Source organism: Pelodiscus sinensis, unplaced genomic scaffold (assembly GCF_049634645.1).
Source record: "Pelodiscus sinensis isolate JC-2024 unplaced genomic scaffold, ASM4963464v1 ctg56, whole genome shotgun sequence".
Lineage (NCBI taxonomy): Eukaryota > Metazoa > Chordata > Testudines > Trionychidae > Pelodiscus > Pelodiscus sinensis.
In genome coordinates this window covers 753,798-773,301 of record NW_027465934.1, presented here as the reverse complement: position 1 = coordinate 773,301, position 19,504 = coordinate 753,798, and the positions used below count along the sequence as shown (strand labels likewise).

Genomic DNA, 19,504 nt, shown 5'->3' with positions numbered 1-19,504 from the left:
GAGAGGATACACGCTGCCTCATTCTAAAGATGAAGGGGGGGGCGTCGTTCCCCGTTATACTGCCAGGCCATCTGATACAAACAAGAAACCCACCATGCCCCCCAGAGCCAATATGATGGGCAAATGGCAACCTGTGAGAACTTGTACTCTGATGATGTGAGGTTCGGCACTGGCCAACGCTTCCTTTCAGGCTCCCTCCCCCCATCTCCTCTAGACCCCACTGCCTCCCCCAATACTTAATTTTCATACACAAAGGTCTCAGACCTCAATCCTGACACAAATTAGAACATGGGTGGCCAAGTATGGAGCAGCAGCTGCTAGGAGAGTGCTCAGTTCTAAAGGCAACCCAGCCCTACACACACCCACACCCACACACACCAGCACCACTGGTAAAGGACAAAGGTAGCAATTACCTAGGAGCCATTCCATTTCAAATGTCCCATGGGCCCGAGACAGTGGAGGTAAACACAAAACCCCTCACCCCTTCCCACACCACAAAACCCTGCCCAACCCACACACCTCAAAAATCTCACCCAGAGCCACACCCCTTACTCTTGCCCAAACCCGAGGTCCAGTCTGAGGAAACTGAGTGTACGTGGAGGACAACTAGCAACAGACACGGGACAAATTGAGTGAGCGTGAATTGGCCTGTTATTGTGAAATAACTATTCCCCAGAGCTGTGTCTAGACTGGCCAGTTTTTCTAGAAAAATCAGCGGCTTTTCCAGAAAAACTTGCCAGCTGTCTATACTGGCCGCTTGAATTTCCACAAAAGCACTGACTTCCTACTGTAAGAAATCAGTGCTTCTTGCAGAAATACTATTCTGCTCCCTTTTGAGCAAAAGGGCCAGTGAAGACAGCTCAGATTTGTTTTCTGCAAAAGAGCCCCGAACACGAAAATGGCGATTGGGGCTTTTTTGCAGAAAAGCGCATCTAGATTGGGACAGATGCTTTTCCACAAAAGCACTTTTTGCATAAAAGGCATTTTCAGAACAGAACATCTAGATTGGCAAGAATGCTTTAACGGAAAATTTTTCCATTAAAAGCATTTCCGGACAATCATGCCAGTCTAGACGTAGCCTAAAGGTGCATATAGACTGGCAAGATTTTGCGCAAAAGTGGCCGCTTTTGCACAAAATCTTGGCAGCTGTCTAAACTGGCTGCGAGAATTTGCACAAGAACACTGACGATCTACTATAAGATTGTCCATGTTCTTGCGCAAGAACAGTGATGCTCCCGCTTGGGAAAAAGCCCTCCTGTGCCAATGTACACAGTCTAGATACCGCAAATGGCCACCGAGTGTCACTGTGGAGGCGCTGCAGAATTATACGTGCATTACCTGCAATGACCACCGAGTGTCACTGTGGAGGCGCTACAGAATTATACGTGCATTACCTGCAATAACCACCGAGTGGCACTGTGGAGGCGCTGTAGAATTATACGTGCATTACCGGCAATGACCACCGAGTGGCACTGTGGAGGCGCTGCAGAATTATACGTGCATTACCGGCAATGACCACCGAGTGGCACTGTGGAGGCGCTGCAGAATTATACGTGCATTACCGGCAATGACCACCGAGTGTCACTGTGGAGGCGCTACAGAATTATACGTGCATTACCTGCAATGACCACCGAGTGTCACTGTGGAGGCGCTACGGAATTACACGTGCATTACCGCCGGTGACCACCGAGTGTCACTGTTGCTCGGCTAAGGGCAGGTATTTCGGAATCGGGCATTTCTAACCTTATAATATTTCCTGTTTTAAATTGACATGGATTCAGTGTATATGCTCAGATGATCTTATAAAAGATTGTTATTTCAATGTAAGGCTTGTGCTGTATAACAAAGTAAGTACTCCCCACAGTCACTCAAAATGGAGTCCCAGGAAGCACTGGAGAGTAACTAACAGCACGTCTATAAGACATCACTTTAGAAAAGTGGGAACGTGAGCATCCAGAGGGGAAGCCTGTTATTTTGAACGTATTTCAGAATAACAGGCTTCTTATTTTTTGTGACATGAGAGTTTATTGTTCCAGAATAATGCCATTGTTGAAATTGCTATTTCTAAATAGCAATATTGTGTATGCTCCACTGTCACTATTTACAAATAGCTCATTCCTAGGGCCATTAAAGTAATTATGCTCTAGTGTTTCCTGGGGCTCTAACTCAAGGTAGCACATCCTGCCTCAGAGTAATTACAAGGCTTCTCTGTAATGGGGAAATGCTATTTCAAAATAGCATATTCTAAAACATCTATTTCAGAATATAACCTGCCAAAATAAGTGTGTAGTGTAGACATACTTTGAGTTAAAGTAGCATGTCCTTACTAAGGGTGCCTACCTGTCACAAATTTTGATGCTTCCCTGTTGTGGGAACACACTATTTTGAAAAATATTTTCAAATACTTTATTTGAAAATACCCAAAATACCTTAATTCCCCAGTGTGACCATAGCCAAACATTACAGCTACACTGCACTGCTATTTCCATATACCCAAGAATCCCAAAATATCAATCCCTCATCTTCACAGCAAACTTGGTTTTTTTGGATTCATTATTCCAAAGTCCCTGTAAATATCATTCTATGAGGCGAAAGGGACATTTTCTTAGAGCACCTTATTTTGAAATTTGGCATCACACGTAGACGGCGCCAAATGATGAAATAAGCCATTTTGAAATAGCATTGAGATTGGGCTATACAAATTGTGTATCTTATTTCAAGTACTCTGTAGAACTCTGAGACTCTCTTTACCCCTCCTTCACCCTCAAAGGTTCTCCCTCCACCCACTTTCCTCTCCCAGATTCTTTCCCCAGCCCGTCTCCAGTTACTTTGTTTTTTGGAAACAATAAACTGGGTGTGTTTTTTATTTGGGGTCAATGTCAGTTTTATTGTCTCTGCAGGGGAGGAGGGGGAGGATTAAGAAAGGAAAGGCAAAGAGGGGCAAGGCACAGGCCCCTAGTGGGGAGGTCCTGGGGAGCGTGTCACTGGGGTCCTCGTGAGAAACTTTCCCTCAGGGGCTCCCGGATGTGCACCCCCACCTAATGAGCCTGCTGGATGGCAGCTGTGCACAGCTGTTCAAAGAGCCTGCTGACCTAGCCTGCATTTGCTCCCCCACCCCCCGCCCAGGAGGAACACCTCCCCCTTCGGATCACAAATATTGTAGAGCACAGAACACTGGCCACAACTTGGGGGAATGTTTCATTCCCCAACATCCAGCCGGGTGACAAGCGGTTTGAGCATTGATCTGCTAAACCCAGGGTTGTGAATTCAATCCTTGAGGACGCCATTTAGGGATTTGGAGCAAATCTGTCAGGGATGGTACTTGGTCCTGCCACGAGGGCAGGGGACTGGATTCACTGACCTATCAAGGTCCCTTTCAGGTCTATGAGATTAATATAAATAAATATATGGAGCTATACCTATTTATAGCTCCATATATTTACCTCACCTTGAGACACCCAAAGGCACCCTCCACTACAGGGCAGGCCCAGCCAAGCCGGGAATTGAAGCATTCCTTGCTAGGGTCAAGGTGTCCGGTGTAAAGCTTCGTGAGCCAGGGCAACAGAGTGTAGGTCACATCCCCCACAATGCACAGTTGCATGTACACATCCCGCACGCTGATGATGAGGTCAGGGAATAAACTGCCTGCCTCCAGCTTCTGGAAGACTCTGGAGTCGCAGAAGATGTAAGCGTCACGTGTCTTCCTCGACCAGCCTAAGAAAATGTCGGTAAACTGCCCACGGTGGTTGAGAGGGCCTGTGGGACCATGGAGAAGTAACCTCGTGGTTTATATACATAGATGCCTGGTAGTCGGCGTAGTCAGCGCTTGGGCAGGGATGTGGATGCCGTCAATAATATCACTACCACACAGTTCTGTGTTGCCGTGTTGCTGAGGTGGATGACTCTGAGCAGCTGGATGGTGTCGATGGCCCGCATGTGACATAGTGCAGGTGCTGTCTACTTTGTAACCCAGTGTTCCCTCCTGGCTGTGTTATGTGTGATTCCCAATGAGTCACTCCTCATGTGTATTAGCCCCAGACACCTAAGTCTCAGCCTGAGCAGATAACAAGGCCCAGAGGGTGACACAAAAGAAGAGAGGCGGGGTCGGCCATCAGGCTGGGGGGGTAGGGCCTGGGAGTTGAGTTAGTCTCGGCTGGGCTAGGTGGAGTGAGGATGTTTTAGACCAAGAAAGGGAGTGAAGCCCCTTCCCCTCGAGAGGAATAAAGCTGTCTGTCCTCGCTCCTGTGTTAACATCTCTCCTATGCTATGCTGCGTCGCTGAGAAGAAATAAACCCTTTAACTCTACTGGCTGGCCAAGAGACACATCTGGCTGTGGATGGGGGTGCAGGGTTGGGGGCTCCCCGACACACCATCACAGCGCATCACCTGTAGCAGGAGACCAACAAACAGAGAATCACTGGGGTGCCTGAGCCCTGTGCAGGTCCCCCAGCCCACCCCTTCCCTGCCCACACATATCAGGAGCCACCCCCTACGTAGCCTATCCCTGGCAGGGCTGTGTGAGGGTGGGACTGAAAAATTGCCTGGGAAAGGGGCTTCTCCATCACCCCCAACCACCCTTTCCCTAGGATTCCCCATTCCAGCACTTCACACCCCTCTTCCGGGACCTTAGCTGGAAAGCGCCACGCCTGCATGACGTGGGCCCTGACGGTCGACTTTTCCACACCAAACTGATTCCCGACACATCAGTAGCTGTCCGGCGTGGTGACCTTCCACACGGCAATGGTGACCCGCTTCTCCAGAGGGGAATGTGGGTCGCGTGCGTGTCCCATCGTGTGAGGGCAAGGGAGAGCCAGGAACACAGCTCCAGGAAGGTCTTCTTCCTCGTGCAGAAATTCTGGAGCCGCTGTTGGTCATCCCAGAGCTCCATGTCGAGCCGGTCCCACCAGTCAGAACTAGTCTCCAGCGCAAGAAGCGGCGGTGCACAGTGTGGTGCAGCTGGAAAAGCTGCGCTCCCGGACAATCAGCTGGTGGTTGCGTTTCTGCATGGCCAGGACGGCAGCCTGTAGAAACTGCAGCACGATAGCTAACAGCCGTCGAGTGCCCAGAGGCAGCTCTAGCTTCACGTCTGGCAAGCTGAGGTGTCCACAAAGGCAACCGGAGCAGTCAGACCAAAGGCTTTGCTGTCCCTCCAGGGAAAGGAGAAGCACCCAAGAAATGGTTGTACAGGGGAGGGGGGGGTGTCACTTTGCTACCTTCAGAGGGTCCCTTATCCCACTTCTCTAACACAGGACCTAGGCCCATCCCTGAGGCAGATGGTGTTGTCTGCCCAGCCACTGATGGTGTGGGCAGAGGGGGGTGGGATCAAGCCCACCATTCTGTGCTCCCCAGACAAATCCCTGCCCTATCCCTGAGTTCACTGGAGATCCCACTCTGTCTCCCTGCCTTCAGTGGGTCCCTTCTCCTGCCTTCCTAATGTGGGAGCCAGCTCCATCCCTGGGGGGGGTCTATGTTGGCTGTTTGGCCGCTCCCAGGGTGAGTGGGATGGGCCCACGAGCCTGCCCTGCCAGGTGAAAGGGTCTCAGATAGCCTCAAGCAGCAGCTCCCAGAAGTAATTGCTGACCCGAAGCCCTGCCTGAAGTGGTTCTGAGTGGCCTTAAATGCAATTCTGCATCCAATCAGTGTGGAGCTTTAGTTTGAAATCGCTAAGTGCTTTTCGAAATAAGCCTGCAGTGTAAACATACCCTAAGGGTATGTCTTCACTGCAAGTTTCATTCGGAGAAAGCTATTCTGGAAGATATCTTCTGGAAAAGCTGATTTTGGAAATAGCACATCTACATTAGGGGAGCTTATCTCAGACTAATTTTGAGGCTTCCTGGTAGTGTGGACGCTCTATCTCGATTTAGCACCCCAGGATGCACTGGAAAGGACTAACTTTAGAATGAGGTGCTATTTTGACATAGCAGCAGTGGAGCGTCCACTCGCTCACCCGCTGCTGAAAAAGCTTTTTCAGAAGAGGCGTTTTTCCGACACTGGTAAACCTCATTCCGTGAGGAATAAGCCCTCCATTGTTTCAATTTTCTTTTGAAATAACGCAATTGCTGTGTGGATGCTACTGTTGTTCTGCCAGAATAATGTCCCTTATTCCAGAAAAATGGTATAGTGTAGACACACCCTTAGGGTATGTCTACACTGCAGCACTAATTGGAACTAACTTAATTCAAATTAGTTAATTCAAACTAAGCTAATTCAAATTAGTGCATCTAGACCTAAAAACTAATTCGAATTAGCATTTTGCTAATTCGAAATAGCATATCCACATTGAGTGGACCCTGAACCGAAGTTAAGGCTGGCCAGAACCAGTGCCTGCAGGGCATCAGGTTAGGACTTACGTGTGTGGAGCTGCTAGCCAAGGGTTGTGCTTAAAGGAACCCGACCCCCACCCCGGACAGACAGTTCTCAGGGTTCCCCACTTGCTTGTCTACCTCGATGAGGGACAGCAAAGCAGTCCTGTCTTGGAGGCACATCAAAGCACTTGGCCATCAGCCCGGCTGCACTTGCCGCAGGCTGTCATCCAAGGGGATCAATTGGGAGGCTGTCAGGATCCAGGAGGCCCTGCAGGAGACCTTCCACCCCGAGGAGCCCGCAGAGCCACCCCAGTCCTCCCCATCGGGGGCTCATGCCCCATTCCTCCCTAACCTCCTTCCACTTACCCTTCCCTAGCCCCCTTCCTGATGTAAAAAATAAATGGCACATGTGTTGTTAAATAAAGAGAGTTTCTATTTTTGAAAACTGAGGGGTGGGGATTAACCTCTGGGGAGACTGGGAAAAGGTGGTGGGAGAGGGGAGGTGGAAACCTGGGAGGGGGAAGCCAGGGGAAGAAGGAGTAGGGGAAGTATAAAACTATGGTACGCCATATCTTCAGTACTGTGTACAGATGTGGTCTCCTCACCTCAAAAAAGATATTTTGGCCTTGGAAAGGGTTCAGAAAAGGGCAACTACAATGATTAGGGGTTTGGAGCAGGTCCCATATGAAGAGAGGCTAAAGAGACTGGGACTTTTCAGCTTAGAAAAGAGGAGACTGAGGGGGATATGACAGAGGTCTATAAAATCATGAGTGGTGTGGAGGAGGTGAATATAGAAAAGTTCTTTACTTGTTCCCATAATATAAGAACTAGAGGACACCAAATGAAATTAATGGGTAGCAGGCTTAAAACTAATAAGCGAAAGTAGTTCTTCTCACAGCACATAGTCAACCTGTGGAACTCCTTGCCAGAGGATGCTGTGAAGGCTAGGACTATAACAGAGTTTTAAAAAAAACTAGATAAATTCATGGAGGTTACATCCATAAAAGGCTATTAGCCTGGGGGAAGGAAGAAATGGTGCCCCTGGCCTCTCTTTGTCAAAGGCTGGAGATGGATGGCAGGAGACAAATTGCTTGATCATTGTCTTCGGTCCACCCCCCCCCGGGGCATCTGGCACTGGCCACTGTTGGCAGACAGGCTACTGGGCTAGATGGCCTTTTGGTCTGACCCAGTATAGCCATTCTTATGTTCTTATCAGTATCAGAAGTGCACCGATGGATACGGAGCACGTAGCTCCGCGGGATCTGGTGCTTCTGGGGCTATGACTTAAAAGCCAGCTCCCCACGCACACAGGCTCTCACCTCCCCCCAGCCCTTGCTGACTCTGTATTAGAGACAGCAAGGGGGAGGGAAGCGTGTGTAGTTGTCAGGATTAACCGATAAGCCCAGGCTTATCAGTTAATCGTATACACGACTATACGCTAACATCCCATTCACCGACTGTCACTGTTAGCATTTCTGTAACGGAGTAAGTGCACTGCCGGGAGCAGGTACGCCTTGAAAGGCCTCCAAGCTTACCCAGTACATGGAGAGACCTTTTCTCAAAGGCCCAGCTTCTGATGGGTTTGGTCCTCCTTCTGGGATGCCACCGGATGTGGTGGGATTTCACTGAGACTACTTGCTCCACTAGCCTTGCCTGCCTCTCCCTGTTTTGCTGACTTAGGCTCTCTGGCCTCTGGGAGCCCACGCAGGTTGGGACGCACCAAGTGTAGAAACACAGAGTCTGCAAACAGCTTTGTACAGTAAGGCTTAGCTAGAAAATCGTCCAGCACTCAATTGCAGTTCCCCTCCAGAAAGTACACCCAAAATAATAATATCTGACGCGGGAGAGAAATCACTACAATGTAAGCTCATACGTTTGCCCATCCCCTCAATGAGGAGTAACATACGCACAACTTCTCCCGCTCCCCTCCTGCTGTTAGAAATTACACAAACTACATTTGTTTTATTAAAATCTAGCTTTTACAGTTGAGAGATTGCTGTTGTTTATCAAAACAAAATAAAGCACGCATACCGTGTATGGGTGTAGGCATGGATGGAGGAAGGGCAGCGTTAGGAGTGCAGGTTGCCATGGGATGTGGGTGTAGAAAGGAAGAGAAGGGGGGTGGGACCCAATGGATGGAAGCATGGATTGGAAGGGTCTGGAGTGTGGGATGGCATGGGATGGGGGCTTGCTGAGGAGGAAGAGGAGAGTGGTTGAGGAAGTCCTTACATGCGGAAGGAGGGCTGGGGGGAAGGTAGTAATGGGGGTCACATGGCAGGCGGGATGGGAGTGTGGGGGGAGGGACTGTGGGTTGGGAAGGGAAGAAACGGGGCTGAAGGGTCCTATAGATGGGGGAAAGATAGGGATAGGGATAGAGTGTGGGATGGGGAGTGTTCTAGGGAGGAAAAAGAGGGGCTGATGGAAACATGAATGGAGGGATGCTCTGGGGGTGCAGGTTGCTCTGAGTCTGTGGAGAGAAGAAGGGAAACTGACGGACACCAGGAATACGGGGTATGGAATAGGGAAAAGCACTGGTGGGGGTGCACGTTGTGTGAGGGGGAAGTTGAAATGTACTGCGGAAGTGGAACCTCCGTTCGGACTCGCTGTCTAAGCAAACATGACATCCCTTCCTAGACCCGAGTGGGCCGTAAGCCGAGAGATTTCCAGACCTGACACTTACCTCCCTGTCAGCAATGGCTGCTCCGCTCCCAGCCGGATGGTCCTCGCCTCGCTTCGACCAAGCTCCCGAGCTCGTTGTTCTCGTTTCCGTTCCATCCCCAGACGGGAGGACACCGGGAGGGTAGACTTCTTATCGTTCGCTACCGAACACAGCAGAGGAGAAAAAACAAACAAACAACTTAGCGTTTCAGTCCGCAAGGACGCGGCATCGCTTCTCCTCCCACCATCGCACCGCAGCCTCCCACCATCGGCCACCCCCTCCCGCTGCCACTCCAAGAAAGCGGAGAGAACGGAGGCCTTGAATCTCTATCCACGCTCTGTTGAACCGCCTACTGCCCCTTCACCAGTCCCCAAGCCACCAGGCTCCGTGCCCCAGCAAGAAGCTCTCTGCCTCAGAAGAAACATACTGCCAGGATGCTTGAAGATTTCAAAGCACGCACCTCTTACTCACACAGATCCATGGGAAGGCCGATCGCTGAGGACCCTTCACGTGTTCCGAGAATCACGTCCAGGCAGCTCAACTCCATCTCGGACGGTATCTTCTCAGCCCACGGCCCCGCACTGATTCCTCTGCAAGGGTGGCCGAAAAAGCCCAGCGTGAGCTCTCACTCACTAAGGTCTGTGGCTGTGGGAATTCTATCCTTTAGCCCTTTCCCCCCCTCTCGCCTATGTATCGGGCCCTCTACAAGAACATTGAGTCAGTCAGCCATGACGCACCACCGCTCTCCCTTGCGCGACTGGCGTACCTGCAGAATTCCCGTTGGCTCCTGAGCTCTTAACCCTTGAAGATGCTCACCTGGAATGCCTGCAAGTGTGCTGCACAAGGACACGGCAGAAGCAGAGCAAGGACAAAGACACAGACAGAAACAGTTAGAACGTATTGGCCAATACGAGAGAGCAACGAGAGAGAAACACATAAGAGGCAGTCAGAAACCTTACCACCTTGTGTCTTCCTCCTTGAGCCAAGCGTCTGCTGAGAAGGACACCGTGTTCCAGAGAAACCAGCACCCCTGACAAACGGAAGCCCTGTTTCTCCCACTACCAAGGAAGCTCCTCGGGAACCTCCGCTCGGACTCGCTGTCTAAGCAAACGTGACTTCCCTTCCTAGACCCGAGTGAGCCGTAAGCTGACAGATTTCGAGACCCGACACTTATCTCCCGGTAAGCGATGGCTGCTCCGCTCCCAGCCGGACGGTTCTCGCCTCGCTTCGACCAAGCTCCCGAGCTCGCTGTTCTCGTTTCCGTTCCATCCCGAGACGGGAGGACACCGGGAGGGTTGACTTCTTATCGCTCGCTACCGAACACAGCAGAGGGGAAAAAACAAACAAACAACTTAGCTTTTCAGTCCGCAAGGACGCGGCATCGCTTCTCCTCCCACCATCGCACCGCAGCCTCCCACCATCGGCCACCCCCTCCCGCTGCCACTCCAAGAAAGCGGAGAGAACGGAGGCCTTGAATCTCTATCCACGCTCTGTTGAACCGCCTACTGCCCCTTCACCAGTCCCCAAGCCACCAGGCTCCGTGCCCCAGCAAGAAGCTCTCTGCCTCAGAAGAAACATACTGCCAGGATGCTTGAAGATTTCAAAGCACGCACCTCTTACTCACACAGATCCATGGGAAGGCCGATCGCTGAGGACCCTTCACGTGTTCCGAGAATCAGGTCCAGGCAGCTCAAGTCCATCTCGGACGGTATCTTCTCAGCCCACGGCCCCGCACTGATTCCTCTGCAAGGGTGGCCGAAAAAGCCCAGAGTGAGCTCTCACTCACTAAGGTCTGTGGCTGTGGGAATTCTATCCTTTAGCCCTTTCCCCCCCTCTCGCCTATGTATCGGGCCCTCTACAAGAACACTGAGTCAGTCAGCCATGACGCACCACCGCTCTCCCTTGCGCGACTGGCGTACCTACAGAATTCCCGTTGGCTCCTGAGCTCTTAACCCTTAAAGATGCTCACCTGGAATGCCTGCAAGTGTGCTGTACAAGGACACGGCAGAAGCAGAGCAAGGACAAAGACACAGACAGAAACAAACAGACAGAACGTATTGGCCAATACGAGAGAGCAACAAGAGAGAAACACATAAGAGGCAGTCAGAAACCTTACCACCTTGCGTCTTCCTCCTCGAGCCAAGCATCTGCTGAGAAGGACACCGTGTTCCAGAGAAACCAGCACCCCTGACAAACGGAAGGCCTGACAAACGGGAGCTACCAAAGAAGCACCTTGGGAACCTCCGCTCGGACTCGCTGTCTAAGCAAGTGTGACTTCCCTTCCTAGACCCGAGTGGGCCGTAAGCCGAGAGATTTCCAGACCCGACACTTATCACCCAGTAAGCGATGGCTGCTCCGCTCCCAGCCGGACGGTTCTCGCCTCGCTTCGAACAAGCTCCCGAGCTCGCTGTTCTCGTTTCCGTTCCATCCCCAGACGGGAGGAAACCGGGAGGGTTGACTTCTTATCGCTCGCTACCGAACACAGCAGAGGGGAACAAACAAACAACTTAGCGTTCCAGTCCGCAAGGACGCGGCATCGCTCCTCCTCCCACCATCGCACCGCAGCCTCCCACCATCGGCCACCACCTCCCGTTGCCACTACAGGAACGGGGAGTGAAAGGAGGCCTTGAATCTCTATCCACGCTCTGTTGAACCGCCTACTGCCCCTTCACCAATCCCCAAGCCACCAGGCTCCGTGCCCCAGCAGGAAGCTCTCTGCCTCAGAAGAAACATACTGCCAGGACGCTTGAAGATTTCAAAGCACGCACCTCTTACTCACACAGAGCCATGGGAAGGCCGAACGCTGAGGACCCTTCACGTGTTCCAAGAATCACGTCCAGGCAGCTCAAATCCATCTCAGACTATTTCTTCTCCGCCAATAGACACGCACTGATTCCTCTGCAAGGGTTGCCGAAAAAGCCCAGCGTTAGCTATCACTCCCTAAGGTCTGTGGCTGTGGGAATTCTATCCTTTAGCCCTTTCCCCCCTCTCGCCTATGTATCGGGCCCTCTACAAGAACACTGAGTCAGTCAGCCATGACGCAGCACCGCTCTCCCTTGCGCGACTGGCGTACCTGCAGAATTCCCGTTGGCTCCTGAGCCCTTAACCCTTGAAGATGCTCACCTGGAATGCCTGCAAGTGTGCTGTACAAGGACACGGCAGAAGCAGAGCAAGGACAAAGACACAGACAGAAACAGCTAGACAGAACGTATTGGCCAATACGAGAGAGCAACGAGAGAGAAACACATAAGAGGCAGTCAGAAACCTTACCACCTTGCGTCTTCCTCCTCGAGCCAAGCGTCTGCTGAGAAGGACACCGTGTTCCAGAGAAACCAGCACCCCTGACAAACGGAAGCCCTGTTTCTCCCACTACCAAGGAAGCTCCTCGGGAACCTCCGCTCGGACTCGCTGTCTAAGCAAACGTGACTTCCCTTCCTAGACCCGAGTGAGCCGTAAGCTGACAGATTTCGAGACCCGACACTTATCTCCCGGTAAGCGATGGCTGCTCCGCTCCCAGCCGGACGGTCCTCGCCTCGCTTCGACCAAGCTCCCGAGCTCGCTGTTCTCGTTTCCGTTCCATCCCCAGACGGGAGGACACCGGGAGGGTTGACTTCTTATCGCTCGCTACCGAACACAGCAGAGGGGAAAAAACAAACAAACAACTTAGCTTTTCAGTCCGCAAGGACGCGGCATCGCTCCTCCTCCCACCATCGCACCGCAGCCTCCCACCATCGGCCACCCCCTCCCGCTGCCACTCCAAGAACGCGGAGAGAACGGAGGCCTTGAATCTCTATCCACGCTCTGTTGAACCGCCTACTGCCCCTTCACCAGTCCCCAAGCCACCAGGCTCCGTGCCCCAGCAAGAAGCTCTCTGCCTCAGAAGAAACATACTGCCAGGATGCTTGAAGATTTCAAAGCATGCACCTCTTACTCACACAGATCCATGGGAAGGCCGATCGCTGAGGACCCTTCACGTGTTCCGAGAATCACGTCCAGGCAGCTCAACTCCATCTCGGACGGTATCTTCTCAGCCCACGGCCCCGCACTGATTCCTCTGCAAGGGTGGCCGAAAAAGCCCAGCGTGAGCTCTCACTCACTAAGGTCTGTGGCTGTGGGAATTCTATCCTTTAGCCCTTTCCCCCCCTCTCGCCTATGTATCGGGCCCTCTACAAGAACATTGAGTCAGTCAGCCATGACGCACCACCGCTCTCCCTTGCGCGACTGGCGTACCTGCAGAATTCCCGTTGGCTCCTGAGCTCTTAACCCTTGAAGATGCTCACCTGGAATGCCTGCAAGTGTGCTGCACAAGGACACGGCAGAAGCAGAGCAAGGACAAAGACACAGACAGAAACAGTTAGAACGTATTGGCCAATACGAGAGAGCAACGAGAGAGAAACACATAAGAGGCAGTCAGAAACCTTACCACCTTGTGTCTTCCTCCTTGAGCCAAGCGTCTGCTGAGAAGGACACCGTGTTCCAGAGAAACCAGCACCCCTGACAAACGGAAGCCCTGTTTCTCCCACTACCAAGGAAGCTCCTCGGGAACCTCCGCTCGGACTCGCTGTCTAAGCAAACGTGACTTCCCTTCCTAGACCCGAGTGAGCCGTAAGCTGACAGATTTCGAGACCCGACACTTATCTCCCGGTAAGCGATGGCTGCTCCGCTCCCAGCCGGACGGTTCTCGCCTCGCTTCGACCAAGCTCCCGAGCTCGCTGTTCTCGTTTCCGTTCCATCCCGAGACGGGAGGACACCGGGAGGGTTGACTTCTTATCGCTCGCTACCGAACACAGCAGAGGGGAAAAAACAAACAAACAACTTAGCTTTTCAGTCCGCAAGGACGCGGCATCGCTTCTCCTCCCACCATCGCACCGCAGCCTCCCACCATCGGCCACCCCCTCCCGCTGCCACTCCAAGAAAGCGGAGAGAACGGAGGCCTTGAATCTCTATCCACGCTCTGTTGAACCGCCTACTGCCCCTTCACCAGTCCCCAAGCCACCAGGCTCCGTGCCCCAGCAAGAAGCTCTCTGCCTCAGAAGAAACATACTGCCAGGACGCTTGAAGATTTCAAAGCACGCACCTCTTACTCACACAGATCCATGGGAAGGCCGATCGCTGAGGACCCTTCACGTGTTCCGAGAATCAGGTCCAGGCAGCTCAAGTCCATCTCGGACGGTATCTTCTCAGCCCACGGCCCCGCACTGATTCCTCTGCAAGGGTTGCCAAAAAAGCCCAGCGTTAGCTATCACTCCCTAAGGTCTGTGGCTGTGGGAATTCTATCCTTTAGCCCTTTCCCTCCTCTCGCCTATGTATCGGGCCCTCTACAAGAACACTGAGTCAGTCAGCCATGACGCAGCACCGCTCTCCCTTGCGCGACTGGCGTACCTGCAGAATTCCCGTTGGCTCCTGAGCCCTTAACCCTTGAAGATGCTCACCTGGAATGCCTGCAAGTGTGCTGTACAAGGACACGGCAGAAGCAGAGCAAGGACAAAGACACAGACAGAAACAGCTAGACAGAACGTATTGGCCAATACGAGAGAGCAACGAGAGAGAAACACATAAGAGGCAGTCAGAAACCTTACCACCTTGCGTCTTCCTCCTCGAGCCAAGCGTCTGCTGAGAAGGACACCGTGTTCCAGAGAAACCAGCACCCCTGACAAACGGAAGCCCTGTTTCTCCCACTACCAAGGAAGCTCCTCGGGAACCTCCGCTCGGACTCGCTGTCTAAGCAAACGTGACTTCCCTTCCTAGACCCGAGTGAGCCGTAAGCTGACAGATTTCGAGACCCGACACTTATCTCCCGGTAAGCGATGGCTGCTCCGCTCCCAGCCGGACGGTCCTCGCCTCGCTTCGACCAAGCTCCCGAGCTCGCTGTTCTCGTTTCCGTTCCATCCCCAGACGGGAGGACACCGGGAGGGTTGACTTCTTATCGCTCGCTACCGAACACAGCAGAGGGGAAAAAACAAACAAACAACTTAGCTTTTCAGTCCGCAAGGACGCGGCATCGCTCCTCCTCCCACCATCGCACCGCAGCCTCCCACCATCGGCCACCCCCTCCCGCTGCCACTCCAAGAACGCGGAGAGAACGGAGGCCTTGAATCTCTATCCACGCTCTGTTGAACTGCCTACTGCCCCTTCACCAGTCCCCAAGCCACCAGGCTCCGTGCCCCAGCAAGAAGCTCTCTGCCTCAGAAGAAACATACTGCCAGGATGCTTGAAGATTTCAAAGCACGCACCTCTTACTCACACAGATCCATGGGAAGGCCGATCGCTGAGGACCCTTCACGTGTTCCAAGAATCACGTCCAGGCAGCTCAACTCCATCTCAGACTATTTCTTCTCAGCCCACGGCCCCGCACTGATTCCTCTGCAAGGGTGGCCGAAAAAGCCCAGCGTGAGCTCTCACTCACTAAGGTCTGTGGCTGTGGGAATTCTATCCTTTAGCCCTTTCCCCCCCTCTCGCCTATGTATCGGGCCCTCTACAAGAACATTGAGTCAGTCAGCCATGACGCACCACCGCTCTCCCTTGCGCGACTGGCGTACCTGCAGAATTCCCGTTGGCTCCTGAGCTCTTAACCCTTGAAGATGCTCACCTGGAATGCCTGCAAGTGTGCTGCACAAGGACACGGCAGAAGCAGAGCAAGGACAAAGACACAGACAGAAACAGCTAGACAGAACGTATTGGCCAATACGAGAGAGCAACGAGAGAGAAACACATAAGAGGCAGTCAGAAACCTTACCACCTTGCGTCTTCCTCCTCGAGCCAAGCGTCTGCTGAGAAGGACACCGTGTTCCAGAGAAACCAGCACCCCTGACAAACGGAAGCCCTGTTTCTCCCACTACCAAGGAAGCTCCTCGGGAACCTCCGCTCGGACTCGCTGTCTAAGCAAACGTGACTTCCCTTCCTAGACCCGAGTGAGCCGTAAGCTGACAGATTTCGAGACCCGACACTTATCTCCCGGTAAGCGATGGCTGCTCCGCTCCCAGCCGGACGGTTCTCGCCTCGCTTCGACCAAGCTCCCGAGCTCGCTGTTCTCGTTTCCGTTCCATCCCCAGACGGGAGGACACCGGGAGGGTTGACTTCTTATCGCTCGCTACCGAACACAGCAGAGGGGAAAAAACAAACAAACAACTTAGCTTTTCAGTCCGCAAGGACGCGGCATCGCTCCTCCTCCCACCATCGCACCGCAGCCTCCCACCATCGGCCACCCCCTCCCGCTGCCACTCCAAGAACGCGGAGAGAACGGAGGCCTTGAATCTCTATCCACGCTCTGTTGAACCGCCTACTGCCCCTTCACCAGTCCCCAAGCCACCAGGCTCCGTGCCCCAGCAAGAAGCTCTCTGCCTCAGAAGAAACATACTGCCAGGATGCTTGAAGATTTCAAAGCACGCACCTCTTACTCACACAGATCCATGGGAAGGCCGATCGCTGAGGACCCTTCACGTGTTCCGAGAATCACGTCCAGGCAGCTCAACTCCATCTCGGACGGTATCTTCTCAGCCCACGGCCCCGCACTGATTCCTCTGCAAGGGTGGCCGAAAAAGCCCAGCGTGAGCTCTCACTCACTAAGGTCTGTGGCTGTGGGAATTCTATCCTTTAGCCCTTTCCCCCCCTCTCGCCTATGTATCGGGCCCTCTACAAGAACATTGAGTCAGTCAGCCATGACGCACCACCGCTCTCCCTTGCGCGACTGGCGTACCTGCAGAATTCCCGTTGGCTCCTGAGCTCTTAACCCTTGAAGATGCTCACCTGGAATGCCTGCAAGTGTGCTGCACAAGGACACGGCAGAAGCAGAGCAAGGACAAAGACACAGACAGAAACAGCTAGACAGAACGTATTGGCCAATACGAGAGAGCAACGAGAGAGAAACACATAAGAGGCAGTCAGAAACCTTACCACCTTGCGTCTTCCTCCTCGAGCCAAGCGTCTGCTGAGAAGGACACCGTGTTCCAGAGAAACCAGCACCCCTGACAAACGGAAGCCCTGTTTCTCCCACTACCAAGGAAGCTCCTCGGGAACCTCCGCTCGGACTCGCTGTCTAAGCAAACGTGACTTCCCTTCCTAGACCCGAGTGAGCCGTAAGCTGACAGATTTCGAGACCCGACACTTATCTCCCGGTAAGCGATGGCTGCTCCGCTCCCAGCCGGACGGTTCTCGCCTCGCTTCGACCAAGCTCCCGAGCTCGCTGTTCTCGTTTCCGTTCCATCCCCAGACGGGAGGACACCGGGAGGGTTGACTTCTTATCGCTCGCTACCGAACACAGCAGAGGGGAAAAAACAAACAAACAACTTAGCTTTTCAGTCCGCAAGGACGCGGCATCGCTCCTCCTCCCACCATCGCACCGCAGCCTCCCACCATCGGCCACCCCCTCCCGCTGCCACTCCAAGAACGCGGAGAGAACGGAGGCCTTGAATCTCTATCCACGCTCTGTTGAACCGCCTACTGCCCCTTCACCAGTCCCCAAGCCACCAGGCTCCGTGCCCCAGCAAGAAGCTCTCTGCCTCAGAAGAAACATACTGCCAGGATGCTTGAAGATTTCAAAGCACGCACCTCTTACTCACACAGATCCATGGGAAGGCCGATCGCTGAGGACCCTTCACGTGTTCCGAGAATCACGTCCAGGCAGCTCAACTCCATCTCGGACGGTATCTTCTCAGCCCACGGCCCCGCACTGATTCCTCTGCAAGGGTGGCCGAAAAAGCCCAGCGTGAGCTCTCACTCACTAAGGTCTGTGGCTGTGGGAATTCTATCCTTTAGCCCTTTCCCCCCCTCTCGCCTATGTATCGGGCCCTCTACAAGAACATTGAGTCAGTCAGCCATGACGCACCACCGCTCTCCCTTGCGCGACTGGCGTACCTGCAGAATTCCCGTTGGCTCCTGAGCTCTTAACCCTTGAAGATGCTCACCTGGAATGCCTGCAAGTGTGCTGCACAAGGACACGGCAGAAGCAGAGCAAGGACAAAGACACAGACAGAAACAGTTAGAACGTATTGGCCAATACGAGAGAGCAACGAGAGAGAAACACATAAGAGGCAGTCAGAAACCTTACCACCTTGTGTCTTCCTCCTTGAGCCAAGCGTCTGCTGAGAAGGACACCGTGTTCCAGAGAAACCAGCACCCCTGACAAACGGAAGCCCTGTTTCTCCCACTACCAAGGAAGCTCCTCGGGAACCTCCGCTCGGACTCGCTGTCTAAGCAAACGTGACTTCCCTTCCTAGACCCGAGTGAGCCGTAAGCTGACAGATTTCGAGACCCGACACTTATCTCCCGGTAAGCGATGGCTGCTCCGCTCCCAGCCGGACGGTTCTCGCCTCGCTTCGACCAAGCTCCCGAGCTCGCTGTTCTCGTTTCCGTTCCATCCCGAGACGGGAGGACACCGGGAGGGTTGACTTCTTATCGCTCGCTACCGAACACAGCAGAGGGGAAAAAACAAACAAACAACTTAGCTTTTCAGTCCGCAAGGACGCGGCATCGCTTCTCCTCCCACCATCGCACCGCAGCCTCCCACCATCGGCCACCCCCTCCCGCTGCCACTCCAAGAAAGCGGAGAGAACGGAGGCCTTGAATCTCTATCCACGCTCTGTTGAACCGCCTACTGCCCCTTCACCAGTCCCCAAGCCACCAGGCTCCGTGCCCCAGCAAGAAGCTCTCTGCCTCAGAAGAAACATACTGCCAGGACGCTTGAAGATTTCAAAGCACGCACCTCTTACTCACACAGATCCATGGGAAGGCCGATCGCTGAGGACCCTTCACGTGTTCCGAGAATCAGGTCCAGGCAGCTCAAGTCCATCTCGGACGGTATCTTCTCAGCCCACGGCCCCGCACTGATTCCTCTGCAAGGGTGGCCGAAAAAGCCCAGCGTGAGCTCTCACTCACTAAGGTCTGTGGCTGTGGGAATTCTATCCTTTAGCCCTTTCCCCCCCTCTCGCCTATGTATCGGGGCCTCTACAAGAACATTGAGTCAGTCAGCCATGACGCACCACCGCTCTCCCTTGCGCGACTGGCGTACCTGCAGAATTCCCGTTGGCTCCTGAGCTCTTAACCCTTGAAGATGCTCACCTAGAATGCCTGCAAGTGTGCTGCACAAGGACACGGCAGAAGCAGAGCAAGGACAAAGACACAGACAGAAACAGCTAGACAGAACGTATTGGCCAATACGAGAGAGCAACGAGAGAGAAACACATAAGAGGCAGTCAGAAACCTTACCACCTTGCGTCTTCCTCCTCGAGCCAAGCGTCTGCTGAGAAGGACACCGTGTTCCAGAGAAACCAGCACCCCTGACAAACGGAAGCCCTGTTTCTCCCACTACCAAGGAAGCTCCTCGGGAACCTCCGCTCGGACTCGCTGTCTAAGCAAACGTGACTTCCCTTCCTAGACCCGAGTGAGCCGTAAGCTGACAGATTTCGAGACCCGACACTTATCTCCCGGTAAGCGATGGCTGCTCCGCTCCCAGCCGGACGGTTCTCGCCTCGCTTCGACCAAGCTCCCGAGCTCGCTGTTCTCGTTTCCGTTCCATCCCCAGATGGGAGGACACCGGGAGGGT

At 53.4% G+C, this 19,504-nt stretch overlaps 1 long non-coding RNA gene across 1 annotated transcript; it reads right to left on the bottom strand.

The window, feature by feature from the left end:
- Nucleotides 1–2,828: 2,828 nt before the first annotated feature.
- LOC142825183 (uncharacterized) lies at nucleotides 2,829–18,876 on the bottom strand. The gene is made up of 11 exons (XR_012899637.1): nucleotides 18,665–18,876; nucleotides 17,512–18,364; nucleotides 16,355–17,211; nucleotides 15,198–16,054; nucleotides 14,042–14,897; nucleotides 12,889–13,741; nucleotides 11,733–12,588; nucleotides 10,578–11,436; nucleotides 9,425–10,277; nucleotides 8,986–9,124; nucleotides 2,829–8,055 (listed from the first exon to the last, which is right to left on the bottom strand). It is a non-coding gene; the product is annotated as an uncharacterized LOC142825183 (long non-coding RNA).
- Nucleotides 18,877–19,504: the final 628 nt, after the last annotated feature.